This window comes from Amia ocellicauda, chromosome 1 (assembly GCF_036373705.1).
Source record: "Amia ocellicauda isolate fAmiCal2 chromosome 1, fAmiCal2.hap1, whole genome shotgun sequence".
NCBI classification, from domain to species: domain Eukaryota; kingdom Metazoa; phylum Chordata; class Actinopteri; order Amiiformes; family Amiidae; genus Amia; species Amia ocellicauda.
This window is the reverse complement of record NC_089850.1, coordinates 21187109-21203603: the sequence shown is the minus strand read 5'-3', so window position 1 is coordinate 21203603 and position 16495 is coordinate 21187109. Positions and strand designations below refer to the sequence as shown.

The 16495-nt window shown below is 38.7% G+C and overlaps 1 protein-coding gene across 1 annotated transcript in view; it reads right to left on the bottom strand.

Annotated features, from left to right (window-relative positions):
* LOC136744763 (heparan sulfate glucosamine 3-O-sulfotransferase 5) overlaps window positions 1–15650 on the bottom strand; it is a 50444-nt gene extending 34794 nt beyond the window's left edge. Inside the window, exon 1 of the mRNA XM_066698787.1 lies at window positions 14965–15650. The gene's annotated coding sequence lies outside the window, so the exon portion shown is untranslated. The remainder of the gene's footprint in view (window positions 1–14964) is intronic.
* Window positions 15651–16495: the final 845 nt, after the last annotated feature.

The window sequence follows — 16495 nt, the reverse complement described above, 5'->3', positions numbered from 1 at the left end:
GATTGTTTTCCTGATTTCTATAAATAAAAAGCTAAATTGTGGATCATTTGACGTATGGACATATTTCAACCTCACCTCATACACATGACCAGGGAGAGGATGGCTCAAGGTGCAATAGCTTGTATTCACCTAGAAACCCCTACATCAGTGGTGGAAAAAGCTAATTTCTGATGAAGACACATATTTCTAGCAGATGCACAAATACAAAATTGTGCATCCTCACCTGTTACAATTACAGAGCTCCACCGAAGTGGATCTCTGTGGTTTCTGCGGCTTGTCAATCACGTCTAGTTTGCATGTATAATCTCGGTTGATATGTGATTTTTCGCTGGTGATATATGGTTTAGAAGCAATGTTTGAGTCCAAATCTGCCTGATTACATGGATTTCATGAAGATTTTGAGCTATGTTTTTCAAGTTCAAAATTACTCAGAATCGCTCATTTCAGGTCTCCAATTTTCAAAAATTCTTTGCCCTCATTTTGCAACAATTAAAAAAATAAAAGTGGTCTGAAAGTGCTTTAATACTTACATTTATATTTATTTAAATGTTTTATTTTTGTACTTTGTCAAATTAATGTAATAAATATAAGCAATGGGGTATATTATTAATTCTCATAATTGTGTGTGTGTGTGTGTGTGTGTGTTGGAAAGGGGCATTTGGAGGTGTGATTTTTTTTCCCCCTTTACCTTGAGTAAGAAATTCGGACCCTGACAAAAAATAATTCACTACCCCTGATCTATAGGCTCCTAGGACAGAGCCATAGCATAAATCCAGGATCCTATTCTGTCGCGTTGTGCAGTTTACATATTGATAATAACTTTTCAGTGCCTTGTCCATAGCAGACAATGGTTAAAATCACCAAGAATAAAATTAGGAGCATCTGGAGAGATGGCCTCCAGTTTGTTTATAGTATTTACTAAGAGTTAAATTGCTTTATCAACATTAGCCCATGGGTGGATGTAAATAACAACATAAAATAGTTAAAGGAATTCCCGAGACATATAAAAGGGTCGGCGTGAGACGGCCAAACGTTCAATATCTGATTGACAGATTTTCTCCTACACTAATACACTATCATACCACTTTCTGTTAACATATATACAGACCCCCCGCAGCATTTTTCCCCCACCTTCACCTTGTTTCTATCGAGATGGATAGGCAGACCAAATCCATCAATGGATAAAGCATTGTCATCTTCTCCGCTATCCAGCCAAGTCTCAGTAAAAGCAAGGATGGGCACATTCCTATATTTGTGCAGGTAATTCATTTCATTTGCCTGCAACTCCTCCAGTTCATGGTGTAAAGAACAGACATTCCTTTCTCCTGGGATTTAATCCTTCACAGGGGGATGGTGGAGGTCAACAAGTATATTCTAAAATGGATTAACGAGGCCCGCGGCAGAGCATAGATGCAGTAAAAACTGCCTAATCACAGAGTATGCAGAGCCCACAGCATTGCACTGAGAACACCATGTATAACATTTTTTTTTTTTTTGGGTCCTGGGTATTCTAATTGCTTATGCCTCAAAAGTATAGAAAATGGCTATTATTCCCCACAAACTTTGTTTTTGTGACCAGGACAGTGATATTTTGATGTATACCTACTTCCAATGAGAAAACGGGCGAATTTGTGTCTTTTCGTTCACATAAAGTCAGAAAACAACAACATATGAATCCAAATTAACATGTATTTATACTAAAGTAATACAAAAATGACTACAAAAGATTTAGAAGTAAGTCGTTTTTTTAGATTTACGGTTATACTGTAAATCACTTTCAAGAATCAGCCCCCAAATGTAGTCCCCCATCGTGTTCTCGTTATACTGTCCATGGTAGCGGTGTTCAAAGTCCAGTATATCCTGGTGGAAGCACTCGCCTTGCTCCTCCGAGTACGCTCCCATGTTCTCCTTGAAAAGTTATCATTCATCTTGACACAGGGAAAGTTGTTTATAAATACAAAAAAGGTTAAGGACTAGATGCCTTGGTGATTGGTTTAAAAATTAAAACCATAAAACAGCAACAACAAAAAAGCCTAGAATAAACATAGAACTTGAACTTGCACGCACTGACAACCCAACCAGCGCACAACAAGAGCTGCACCCAGTTTGCAGCCAATGCTAATAATTATTTTAAACATATTCAGCATGTTGAAATCTTAGAGATCAAGGTCAGTGATCTTGAGGCTCAGCTTGTTGATCTGCGCTGTATTAGTGATATGGAAGAATTAGTCAATCAGCCCATGAGAAAGATAGTGTGCATGCCAAAACCTAGGAGAGTTGAGACCTTAGAGCAGGAAAGTGTAGAGAACTGCTGGGTTACATTAGGTTGTAACCGCAGAAAAGGGCGTGCGCATCCATTAGGAGACAAAATACAAAGAATATTTTGAACTGCAAAGAGATCTTAAGAAAGGGATCAAGAAATCAAAGAGGGAAATAGAAAGAAACATAGCTCTTGGAGCTAAAACTAATGCAAAGAGCTTTTTTCAATACTACAACAGCAAGAGGTCAATAAAGGAGGACGTGAAACAGATAAAGGGCAGAAATGGAAGGATCTTGGGAAACGAACAAGATGTGGCAAATGTTCTAAATGAGTATTTCACGGAGGTTCTTACAAAAGAAAAACTGATAACATGCCACAGGTTAACAATCAGTCCAGTCAAACCCTAAGAGAGATCAAGATAAATGAGGAGGAGGTACTAAAGGGACTAGCAGAATTAAAAACAAACAGATCACCTGGGCCAGATGGTATATTTCCAACAGTACTTAAAGAAATTAGGGAAATTATTTATAGGCCACTAACTAAAATATTCCAAATTACACTTAGAACAGGGGATGTGGTAACTGACTGGAAGACAACAAATGTCATACCAATCCACAAGAAAGGGGACAAAACTGAGACAGGAAATCAGTCCAGACCAATCAGTCTCACCTGCATCACCTGTAAAATGTTGGAAAAAATGAGGAGCATCTTAATGAAAACCATATTCTTGGAGATAATCAATATGGGTTTAGACGAGGCAGATCATGTCTTAATAATCCATTGGAGTTTGTTGAACATGCAACAGCAGCTGTAGATCACGTGAAAGCATGATATACTTAGATTGATCCTCAAATTGGAAGCTGTAGGCTTTCAGGGTAATGTAAGTAGATGGATTATGAACTGGTTGATGTATAGGAAACAGAGGGTGTCAATTAGAGGATTTGCTTCTAACTGGAGTGAGGTTGTTAGTGGAGTTCCACAGGGATCAGTTCTAGGGCCTTTGCTTTTTCTAATCTATATTAATGATCTGGACTCTGGGATAGTTAGCACACTTGTCAAATGTGCAGATTATACTAAAATAGGTGGCTCAGCAGATACAATTGACACAGGTTGTTCAAAGGTACTTAGATAATATTCAGTTGTGGGCCGACACCTGGCGGATGAAATTCAATGTGGTGAAGTGCAAGGTATTACATGCAGGTAACAAAAATGTCCACTATAATTACACTATGGGAGGTACAGAACTTGATGAAGTATTGCATGAGAAAGACCTAGGAGTCTATGTGGACTCCTCACTCCTCCATCCAAGCAATGTGGGGAAGCAATAAAAAAGGCAAACAAATGTATATTGTCAAAAGTATAGAATTGAGAACAAGGGCAGTGATGTTCAGACTGTACAATGCACTAGTTAGAGCTCATCTGGATACTGTGTGCAGTTCTGGGCTCCACACTTCAAGAAGGATATCGCTGCTCTAGAGGCAGTTCAGAGGAGAGCAACCAGACTTATTCCAGGTCTGAAGGGAATGTCCTACTGAGACTGAGGAACTGAACCTTTTCACCCTGGAACAGAGGAGACTGCGTGGGGACTTGATCCAAGTCTTCAAAATCATGAAAGGCATCGACCACATCAAACCAGAGGAGCTTTTCCAGATCAGCAGGGACACACGCACCCGGGGACACAAATGGAAATTGGGCTTCAAGGCATTCAAGACAGAAAACAGGAGACACTTCTTCACACACACAGTCATCGCAATCTGGAACAAACTCCCCAGCGATGTGAAGCTGGAAATTTGGGAACATTTAAAAATAGACTGGATAGGATCCTTGGATCACTCAGTTATTAATGGACACCAAACGAGCACGATGGGTCGAATGGCCTCCTCTCGTTTGTAAACTTTCTTATGTTCTTATTATTTAGCGAAGTAAATGAAGAAACTACCCATATTGTGTAGTGTAGAAGTCTATCGCCATCTTGTGGAAAGTTATTGTAACTTAATTGCACAAAATGAATTGCAAAAATATGCAAACTTCAAATGTTTCATAAAATACATAACCTGCTATGCAGCTTAGAAGCTGAAAAGTTACATGAAACTTCTAGTTTTTATCATAAAATGTGATATCAAAAACAACAAACAATATATCAAGTAGATCTATTCAAATCAATTGAATAGAGCCCATTACTAATACTGTTTGGCCACATGGTTTGGTGGCCAGGTTGCTTTGAATGACAAATTGTCAACATTCTTTAGAAATCTTTAAAAATCACTGAATCATGAATTGATCTGAAACTCAGGCCAAGACCTTTCCTAATAACCTAGATTTGCATTTGTTAATGGCAAGTTTATTGGTCACATGGTTTGATAGCCATATAAAATTATACTAAACATTCAAATGTCTTCTTCTCAGAAACTGTTTGCCAGATTAAGGCAAAACTTCACATACATAAACTAGGAAAGCTTCCCTCTCAAATTAGTTACTAGGGGTATAAATCAAAACATATATCACAGTATCTGAGATTACAGGCAATATGCAACAAGTGCAAAATACAATACACATATACAGGAGACAGAACATACAGTAGAAAAACATGTTTTGAAATAATTAAAAATGATATCCAGTTACATGACATAAGTAAGCAATATATTTCAGTCATTATTTGTTATGAAATACAGGAACAGAGTAATAAACTCTAAAACTTATCCAGTTGCATGCAACAAAAAATGAAAAAGGATGTTTTTCATTCCTTCATGTACCCTACTCCCCACACTCTCTTAAACACACACTCTGTGACAGCAAATTAGAACTTTAGACAGGTCTGCCTAAAAAGCCCTCCAAGTATCATTCGTTTAGTTTCTACTTAAAAAAAAAAATGTACATAAAATGTATTTGTGGGTTAAATTTTATTTTATATAATCCAAGTTTCGCCTTTGTGAATTTTAACAATTAATTATTTAATTATGGGTCAGATTGTGATCTGTATAAAGGATGACTATTAAGTCTTGTAATCTCCTAAAATAAAAGTATACCTTTATAAGAGTACTAGCTATATACAGTAAACAAATGTGGTTTTCCCTCTTTCACTTGCTTGCACATGTTCAGGTTCATATACAGTGTGGATTATTTCAAGTAAATAACAGTCTTACTAGAGGTGGCTGCAAGACTAAAACCACACGTAAGAAAGTCTATCACTTTCTATTTACAAAATGACAGTTCCCATCAAAGGGATCAAGAATGAGGATATGAGTACCATCAACACATCCCATTATTTTCAGAGGATGGTATTTTTGTTCAAACTTATTCTCAATGGCAACAGCTTCCTGGTTAGTTGATACTCCCTTTAGTGTCTTGAAATGTGTTGGACAAAACCATGTAGTTGAACATGTAGTCCAATTTCTTAATTATGCTTTTGTGTACACTACATTAGTTGGCAATCTATCTGTATTCACCGCAGCTAGTTTTTTCAGCACTAAAGCAACTCACATTAGGAAAGGTATGGGATTACAGACACATTAATTTGATGGGCTAAGAAACACAGAAACCATATGGGAGTTTAGTGAAAGATGCCCACTCATTGTAAAGTTTTGCTTCCAGTTTTTTTCAGAAAAATGTATCATTATTAGTTTACCACCATTCTCAGCTCAAACTCGCAAACTCAGGGATCTTGTGTTAAGTGCTGCTGATGACATTAAGATAGATGTATAAAATCCAATTGGCTCAAATCATATGATTATATAATACTCAGATTGACTCTTCGCTAGCAGCAAAGGCATTGCATGGAATTACAGCCCACACATACCAAAACAATATTAAATTCCATCTGAAAATTACAGACACTTTAGTTTGTCTATTTACTGATCTCAGGCATGCATACTTAATACCAGAATATTCCTATTACCACATCAAGGCTGAATATCAAGAATTCTGATGTATGTATAGTACTGTGCAAAAGGTTTATGCAGGTGAGAAAAAATATAAGAATGCTTTCAAAAATAGACATGTTAATAGGTTATATCTATCAATTAACTAAATGCAAAGTGAGTGAACAGAAGAAAAATCTACATCAAATCCATATTTGGTGTGACCACCCTTTGCCTTCAAAACAGCATCAGTTCTTCTAGGTACACTTGCACACAGTTTTTGAAGGAACTCGGCAGGTAGGTTGGCCCAAACATCTTGGAGAACTAACCACAGTTCTTCTGTGGATTTAGGCAGCCTCAGCTGCTTCTCTCTCTCCATGTAATCCCAGACAGACTCGATGATGTTGAGATCAGGGCTCTGTGGGGGCCAAATCATCACTTCCAGGAGTCCTTGTTCTTTACGATGAAGATAGTTCATAATGACAGTCGCTGGATGTTTGGGGTCGTTGTCATGCTGCAGAATAAATTTGGGGCCAATCAGATGCCTCCCTGATGGTATTGCATGATGGATAAGTAACTGCCTGTAGATCTCCTCAATGCTGAGAAGATCATTCATTCTGACCAAATCCTCAACTCCATTTGCAGAAATGCAGCCCCAAACTTGCAAGGAACCTTCACCATGCTTCACTGTTGCCTGCAGACACTCATTCATGTTCTGCTCTCCAGCCCTTCAGTGAACAAACTGCCTTCTGCTACAGACAAATATTTAACATTTTGACTCATCAGTCCAGAGCACCTGCTGTCATTTTTCTGCACCTCAGTTCCTGTGTTTTCATGAATAGTTGAGTCTCTTGGCCTTGTTGCCACGTCGGAGGTATGGCTTTTTGGCCGCAAGTCTTCCATGAAGGCCACTTCTGACCAGACTTCTCCAGACAGTAGATGGTGTACCAGGGTCCCACTGTTTTCTGCCAATTCTGACCTGATGGCACTGCTGGACATCTTCCGATTGCGAAGGGAAGCAAGCATGATGCGTCTTTCATCTGCTGCAGTAAGTTTCCTTGGCCGACCACTGTGTCTATGGTCCTCAACGTTGCCCGTTTCTTTGTGCTTCTTGAAAAGAGCTTGGACAGCACATCTGGAAACCCCTGTCTACCTTGAAATGTCGGCCTGGGAGAGACTTGCTGATGCAGTATAACTACCTTGTGTCTTGTTGCTGTGCTCAGTCTTGCCATGGTGTATGACTTTTGACAGTAAACTGTGTTGGCTGTTCCTCACCCAGTTTTATTCCTCCTATATAGCTGTTTCTGTTTCAGTTAGTGATTGTGTTTCAACCTACATATTGAATTGATGATCATTAGCACCTGTTTGGTATAATTGTTTAATCAAACACCTGACTATATGCCTACAAAATCCCTGACTTTATGCAAGTGTACCTAGAAGAATTGATGCTGTTTTGAAGGCAAAGGGTGGTCACACCAAATATGGATTTGATTTAGATATTTCTTCTGTTCACTCACTTTGCATTCAGTTAATTGATAAATTTAATCTACTAATGTCTATTTTTGAAAGCATTCTTACATTACAGCATTTTTTTCCACACCTGCCCAAAACTTTTGCACAGTACTGTACACGGAGCATTCAGAATAAATATTTTAAATACTGAAAATTCCAAATACCTGTGCCCTGCAAATTTACTGAAATGCAAAACCCTTCCCAGCGTACATCACTGTAAAGTACATGCATACTTTACATTCTGTTTTTATTCACTTGCAAAACCCACTTTATAAAAGGGTAATCTTTATACTTGAACACTAGTTTTGCGTCCCTCTCTCTCTTCTGTACATGGCAGTCTGTTTCAAATGTATATGGGTCCAATACAGAATGTGCACCTAATCATAACCAGAATCAGGTTTAGAATAAGAAAGAGGATTAGGTAAAACCTGTATCTCTACAGTCTGATTTTATAGTGGGCTATAACTGCTAGTTTCAGTCTTATAACAATATTTCTGTTATGGAATGTGAGTTAAAGGGAAGTAGTGCACTCACCAAAATTATGTTTATATCAACTCGTGTTCTTGGGAGTGTAGTAGCTGTCATTATAGTAACTATTAAAGTATAAAATAATTACTTTTACAACAATCATAAATACTGTAAATACCACAAAGGACAGCTCTTCTGTGTTTCTGGATATAATGTTTCGATACTTACTGGATAGCAGAAAAGACTACATGTAAAAAGCATGGAATTTGTTTGACAAATTCAATGCTTTTTACACGTAGTCTTTTTACATGTAGTTCAGTGGTTCTGCGACCATATGGCTCCGTGTTCACTGGGACACTGAGACATGACAGGATTTCAAACAAGCCTAACTAACGGAAAGACACTAACATTTTAATTGGGCATCATATACACCGTTGCCAATTTGAGTACCGTTGTATTGCAATAACTTAATCTAATGAAGACACTAAAGCAAAATAAATTCTACTTTTTTTTTTAAGTTTATAAGATTATAGTTTACACTTATTAGTTACAGGTTTAGAGGGGGAATTTTTATGGATTAAGTCTGTTGAATGTTTTTAGTTTTTAATTGTTTGGGCACAGTTAACCTTATTTGATTTGTGTGTGAATGGGGCAAGTAGATTTGTATGAAGTGCAAGTAGATTTTATGAGCTTCTTGTCCCTTGGACAATAAATGTTTTCAGAAATTGTACACCCCTGGCTTCACAGAGTTCTCCTATAAGTTTCAGTTCATATGACATTAACAGAATGGGTGCTTGAAGCTCCAACAACCTCTCCAGGGACTAGCAGGACCTCATTAATTTCAATTGGCTATTCCACCTGGTAGCATTTGCAAGCAGCAGTTTGAAGTGTCCTTCTAGGACATTAGGGGATTTTATAGATTTGTGGCAAGATGCCATATGCTTGTGAACCTTTGCCATCAATATCTTTACAAGGCCTTTATGTTCCATGGCATCATGGACAGAAAGTCGTACAATGTGAATAATGTACGGACTCCATTCAAGTGGAAAATAATCTAGCTGCTCACTTACATTGAGCATTTCAAGGTCAGTTGCCTTATCCTTATCTTCATTCTCATCGGTTTCACCATCTTGGACCTCTAATGGTGGGAATAAAGTGAATACCTTCACCATGCTGGCAGCATTATCAGACACTATCAATGATTCCTTGCTTTCTTTGTTGTAGTATGCCATGGTCACCTAATATATTTTATCAAGATGTTTTCTGCTGTACGTTTCCCTTTAAAACGTGTGGTTTGAAGACCAAATTCCAAAATCAAGTTGTTTGTGATCCCAAGAAGGACCTCATGTCCCTGCTCGACCACAGCTCTATAGTCAGACAGTCTTCAACTTGTTGCATTAGAGACCTCCAATAATCCAATAATAATAACACTGTCAGTGCACTGAGGAATAAGATGCTGGTTCATCAGTTTCCTATTGGGCATGCTGAAACATGGTGGCTTCAGGACCTCAAGAGGACCTAATTTTTTATTAAATATGTTTTGGTGGCTAATTCAATGTTAATAAAATGTAGGTCAATTACATCTAAATAAAACCCTAAACTAAAAAATGCACATTGCTTAATTTCACAAATAGCCATGCATGAAAAAGGGCTTGGTTCTAGTGTGCATGCTAAGGGTTAGCTTTTATATAGAAGTTTGTAGTTAGCATTAATTGTACTTTTGTTAAATGTGGTGAACAGTTCACAGATGAAATGATGGTACTTAATATAGTTTGTAAAATATTAATATTATCAGTGTTAAAGACATTTTATAATGATTTTTTAATTTTGAAAGCCATGTGACATGTTGACTGTTAAGCATTTCAAGAAACTGATTTCCAAGGCATGTAAGACTTTGAGGGGGAAAAGTAACACCATGCACTTACTTGACGATAGCTTTTGAAGTTGGAAGTTGCTTTGGTTGAACCTCAGATAGGAAGTAGTTACATATAGCACAAAGATTTCCTGGTATACCACTTGCAGTTGGCTCACCAATGTGAAGTCTTCCCAGACCCTCTATCTGTAGTAGAACTTTTATGCATGATGTTATTTCTCAAGGGACATCCAAATCTCAAAGTAGTTATACCAGTCCAGACTTCACATCAAAAAACCAGGCAGTCTTCCATAGCAGGTCATGGCAGCCAACAGAGTTCTCAAAATAGTTCAAGATCTTAGACAAAAAGCAGACTGGAGTCACTTTCTTTATAGAACACACACATATAAAACAAAAATGTTGTCTTAAAATTTTATTGATTTTGACCTTTGACCTTCGTTTAAAGGTCAAAGGCATAATTATAGCTTTTTTCTCTGTATAATGTCTCAGAGAGAGGAGATAGACCCATGGTGAATATTGAATCCAGACAGGAAACCTATAAAAATAAGGTTATAAAAATATGACCTTCAACCTTTTCTTCAAAGTCAAACTCACTAGGAGTCTTAAATCTAAAAACTGAATTCAGATTTGTAAAGAACATAATGGGTTTACTGATCAAATGGTTCAAGCACCTTGATCTTGATCATTGACCTCTCCTTAAAGGTAAAGCAATATTTCAAATTGTTTATATGACTTTAAAGAGTGTAGATAGGCTAATGGTTGCTATAGGACACATATAGGAACTCATACACCGCTCAGCCATAACATTATGACCACCTGCCTAATATTGCGTAGGTCCCCCTTTTGCCACCAAAACAGCCCTGACCCGTCATGGCATGGACTCCACTAGACCTCTGAAGGTGTGCTGTGGTATCTGGCACCAAGATGTTAGCAGCAGATCCTTTAAGTCCTGTAAGTTGCGAGGTGGAGCCTCCATGGATCGGACTTGTTTGTCCAGCACATCCCACAGATGCTCGATTGGATTGAGATCTGGGGAATTTGGAGGCCAAGTCAACACCTTGAACTCGTGATTCATCAGACCAGGCCACCTTCTTCCATTGCTCCGTGGTCCAGTTCTGATGCTCACGTGCCCATTGTAGGCGCTCTTGGCAGTGGACAGGGGTCAGCATGGGCACCCTGACTGGTCTGCGGCTACGCAGCCCCATACGCAACAAACTGCGATGCACTGTGTGTTCTGACACCTTTCCATCAGAACCAGCATTCACTTTTTCAGCAATTTGAGCTACAGTTGCTCGTCTGTTGGATCGGACCACACGGGCCAGCCTTCGCTCCCCACGTGCATCAATGAGCCTTGGCCGCCCATGACCCTGTCGCCGGTTCACCGCTTTTCCTTCCTTGGACCACTTTTTATAGGTACTGACCACTGCAGACTGGGAACACCCCACAAGAGCTGCAGTTTTGGAGATGCTCTGACCCAGTCGTCTAACCATCACAATTTGGCCCTTGTCAAAGTCGCTCAGATCCTTACGCTGCCCATTTTTCCTGCTTCTAACACATCAACTTTGAGGACAAAATGTTCCCTTGCTGCCTAATATATCCCACCCACTGACAGGTGCCATGATAACGAGATTATCAGTGTTATTCACTTCACCTGTCAGTGGTCATAATGTTATGGCTCATCGGTGTATATGGTCTATTCAAAAATATCCTGCATTCTGACCTTCTCCATATGGTCAAATTGAGAACTGGCTCATAACTCCTTACAGAGAAAACCTAACAAGCTGCTTCAAAGCTACAAAACCGCAGTTTCGTCCATATATCCGTACACCCCCTAGAGATTACATGTACCTTGTGATAAAGTGTTGGTGATGAATTGGTTATGAAATGTTGGTGATGAACAGTCGTAGACCCATTTTCCCACAGCCGTGGATTCGGCCTACCTATACTTACCTATAATTACTATTGTGGAGTAAGAATGTGAAACGCTAACACACGTGTTGACTTGATGAAAATGACTTGAGTTGCCATGGGGAAGATTAATCTGTTGCTTTTGGAGTTTTTCGGCTGTGTATCCACGATCCAGGACATTATGACACAACACATCCCAAAACCCTGAAAGAGCATACATGCTGGCTTTTGACATCTGTCATTATTTAGGAAGTGTTACATGTTAAGATTTTAAAAGTTGCTAATGATCTTACGTATACACTATAGCAACAAGTAAAGATGTATAGCTGATGTTTTTCATAACTTAACCCTTTACCAGGTTCCTACAATGCATTAAAGATGGTGATTGATGATCACATGCTTATTTGTACAGCAAGCTTTAAGAGAATGCGTTTCTGAAGTAGCAACATTTGACGTTGCACACAGAGAAGCTATGAGAAGCTATGAGCAGCAAGTGCAGCAGGCACAGAGACACAAGACCGCAAACAACATTTCAGTATTCAAATATCTGAAGCATTTTCCTACACTGGACTTTGAAGTAATGCGTGAGCATGATGGAGAATGCATGATTCTCTCAAACCCACACTGAACTTGTAATGCTGGAGGAGGCTGGCACCTGACACCGGAAATCAAAGCCCTATCTCCCATGCCCCAGCTGCACATGCATATCATTTCACCAAAATGTCCATACAGGTCAGTAATTTTGGGCAACATGCTTCCTCAATGTGCTTCAAGGCCATTAGATTACATTAAACTTACAATTGTAGCTTTGACATCATCAGGTCTTACACCTCTGTGTATTTTTCTGTGTAGATTCCACTTTTGTTGTTATGACCAAAGACTCTGAATTTGTGACTTAATATTTCTTCGAATACATTTGTATCTAATCCACAATAGGCAAGACTTTTATGAAACAATACTTTGTCAAAACACATAACTATCAGAATTAGTTTTTAATCCCAGCAGTCAATTGAATCAATATAAGAGTCCCCATAATAAATTCCAGACTTGAGTTGAATAAGTATTGAACAGCATCTACAGTTTTTACTATCCAATCATATAATCTAATGTATGGTAATTTTTATGCCCTGCAAAAATCACATTCATGTTTTAGTAGTGGCAAAGCAAACAGGGTCTCTAATGCTGTCAATTGTCTTTTTGGGTTTCACTGTGCCTTGTTGGATTTTAGACTCAGTTATTTCATTAGCTAGTTCAGTTTTTCTCCTGAAGGTCACTGAAGGCTACCTTGCTCTGAGGGAGTCCCATCCTCCCAGCTGTACTGCAATCCAACCCTGCAGCGTCATTAAAATAAATGAAACAATGCATCAGTGTGCCTACGTTCTCACAATTTAGCATAGACTTAAATAAAGCCATTAATAAAGTAGCAACCCAGAGAGAGTTTTGTTCTGTTTGCATTTCCAAACTAATAATAATACAATAAAATAAAAAATCTAATTTGAATTCTGACATTTTGGTGTTGTACAACTCTTTAGTGAAACCTAGTGGGTAAACATAGTACATGCACAGTTTGAACTGCTCAATTCCTAAAAATCAAAAGAAGCTTTTAGTTTCTGTCTATTCTCTCAAACTTAAGTAAGTAACAATAGGGTATGCTGTGAGGTATGGAAATCTTAAAATCTAAAGGATGTCAATTATACCTGTTATTTGACTATATTTTAATCACGTTAATAGAAAAGTTAGAAAGTCATATACAATCCTGATAGAAAGCTAATGCAGAGTACTGTTAACAGTAATAATACTGCGAACACCCTTTGTTTACTCTGATGTATGTAAATGCTCACATTGCTGCATACAATGAATTCCCCATCTTTGTTGCTTTGCAAGATGAAGTGATTGATCGATTTTTTTATATATTCTATTCAAGCAAGGGGCACGTTTATTAATAAAATGAAATAAAAAAAATCTCAGGAGGGCATAAACTACTTATACTGTGTCTGATATAAGAGCTATTATTAGGAGAAAACTCCAGTATTAAGAAAATAACAAGTACATACCCTAAGAAAGGAAACGTCATTGACTAATCATCATTAATCGTCCTTATTGCCAAACAGTTTTTATATCAATTTAAATCCCTTGCTAAAGATTACTTAATGGACGTAAAGTTATAGCTAGTAATCATGACACAAACAGAATACAAAATGTAGTTTCAGCATCATATAATTACCATAACTCCGTAATGCTATTGATTTCGTGCGGCAGGCACAGAGACATAGATGCTGAAAAAACTGAACCATCATATTTTGTATTCGAGATTTAAATGTAAATAGATTTAGAACAAAACATGATCCAGGGCTTGTGGTTGCATTTTGAAAACTGAAATTGACAGCCTTGCCACTTTTGAGTCATTCTAGCTTGGTTATCATGCATTTCTTATGTCAGATGTGTGTGTATATAGAGAACATAACACAGCAGGAAACTTTACTATAAAACAGATCATATTATTAAGCGTGTAATGTGTCAATGACTCGACTTTACAATTATTAACCATTTATAGGCATGTAGCTCTGTATGTTGTTGAACTAGCCTACTATCTCTGTTAAAAAAAAACAAGTTAACTACCCATCATTAGAGCTGCGTTTCCATTTCTGACATCTGTGATCTCTAAATTACAGGGGAAATGTTCATGTCAGTGCATCACTAATCGAGCATACTCCCACAGCCCTTCACATGCACACAGCATTGTCAGTAATGCAATATCATTATTAACAGAGGCATCACAAACAGCAACTGCCATAACACCAAATCAAGTATTGCATTGCAGTTCAATTTCATCACACAGCAAAGGCAATTATTGAAAAACAAATGTATCATCACTCACATAAAACGAACAAATACAAATATCGTATATATCCTCCTGACACAACAACACTGGCAGTTTTACTGTGCTGGACCCTGACCCAAACAAGCTCTTAGTCGGCTTTCTAAAGTCACAGTGCCATCCGATGGTATGCGACATTGTCCAAGGCAATGGCCCACAGGAGCAAACAAGCAAAAAGCTTCTGCAAACAACCAAGCTGGACACTTACCTCTTCTTAGGCATCCTCCAAAGGAGAAAGCTGTGCTGTCGGAGTCGTTGTGCACAATTTCACCGGGGATGTAGCATAGGGTAGCATCCCCCCCATTTCCCTACCGAGAGGCTGGCACCAGGTGCTTCACTCACACACTCGCACTCAGCCCCGGCGACACAGCCGTCCTGAGCCGCGTCTCCGGGACGGGCCGCTCTTCCTGGCCGCACTCGCCGAGAAGCTTCTCCGCGCAGAGCCCGTCCCAGCGCCGCGTCTCCGGAGGGGCAGGTAACAGCGGCGTCACAGCCCGGCAGCTCAGGCAGCGGCGCCGGGAAAAGCGCCGTCCCGGGCGGGCACGTCCACTGGCGCTGCTCGGTGAATCCCCACCCGGGCTGTGTCACATCACTGGCTGTGACTGAGTTGCAGCCCAGAGCAGCGTCGCCGGCTAGTAGTGTAGTAGTAGCTGCAGAGTTTCTCAGACAATTGAAGGCTTGATGCGGAGTGCTGGGCGTGTTTCCTGGAGGGGGGCTATCTGGGTGAAGCTTCAAAACAACATCATCATCAACAATGTTATTATTTAATCAAGGACTGGCTGGAAGCTTGTTCTTAGTTTTTGTCTTCATTTTCATGATTTAATTATTTTAGTTTCTTATGCCACCCAAATTACAAACAACCCAGGAGAACCACTGCAGCTGTATAGTTCAGACTCCACACGTGTGCTGGTTGTGCACTTACACACATGACGCGGGCTGGGCGCACATGTGCTTGTCCTACATTTGCGCTTTAAAATGCACATCCACTAGAATCGCTGGACCGAGTGATGTGAAACCTGGCAAGTGTCGTATTAAACAGAAGAGCCCTGCCCGGGATTTCAATTATGAGTTTTAATTAATCAAACAGCCCACATGTATGAGGTGCCAAATGTAAATCAACCCACACGTTTTTGCGCGTCTTTTTTCAGATTTACTCAAATATAGTGTATGCTTTCCACATTTAATAATTATGACATGTATACATATTTCAATGTTTAAAATAAATACTGAAATAAATGCTAAATCTCCATTTTGAAAAAGAATTTTGTTGTTTGACAACATATTTAACTAAATCCTAATCTGGGTTTTGAAAATAAATATTTAACTTAAAATCTAAATGTAGATGCTGAATCTAAATGTTACATTTAAATGTTAAATTTGAGGTTTGCAAAATAAATATTTAGCTAACACTCAAATCAGTTATGCCCATCTGGGGTACATCAGCCTTCGCACAGCAGTGGGGGCTTGGTATTGGAGTAACGGAGTGAAAATGTCATGATAGGTGGCTATTAAGTAATTAAATTTATTAAATTGTTATAGGAATCCATGAAAATACCCCGTTTTGTACGATTTTACACTATTGAGCAACATAATACGGAAAAATATGTTTAAGTTATTTAATGGCAAGTATGTGGTTAATAAGACTAGCCACAAACGTAAGTTTATATTTCAAAAGATTTTCATTATCCAATTAATGTGGAACACACACGTATGACTAAATAAATGCGATAGTACACATT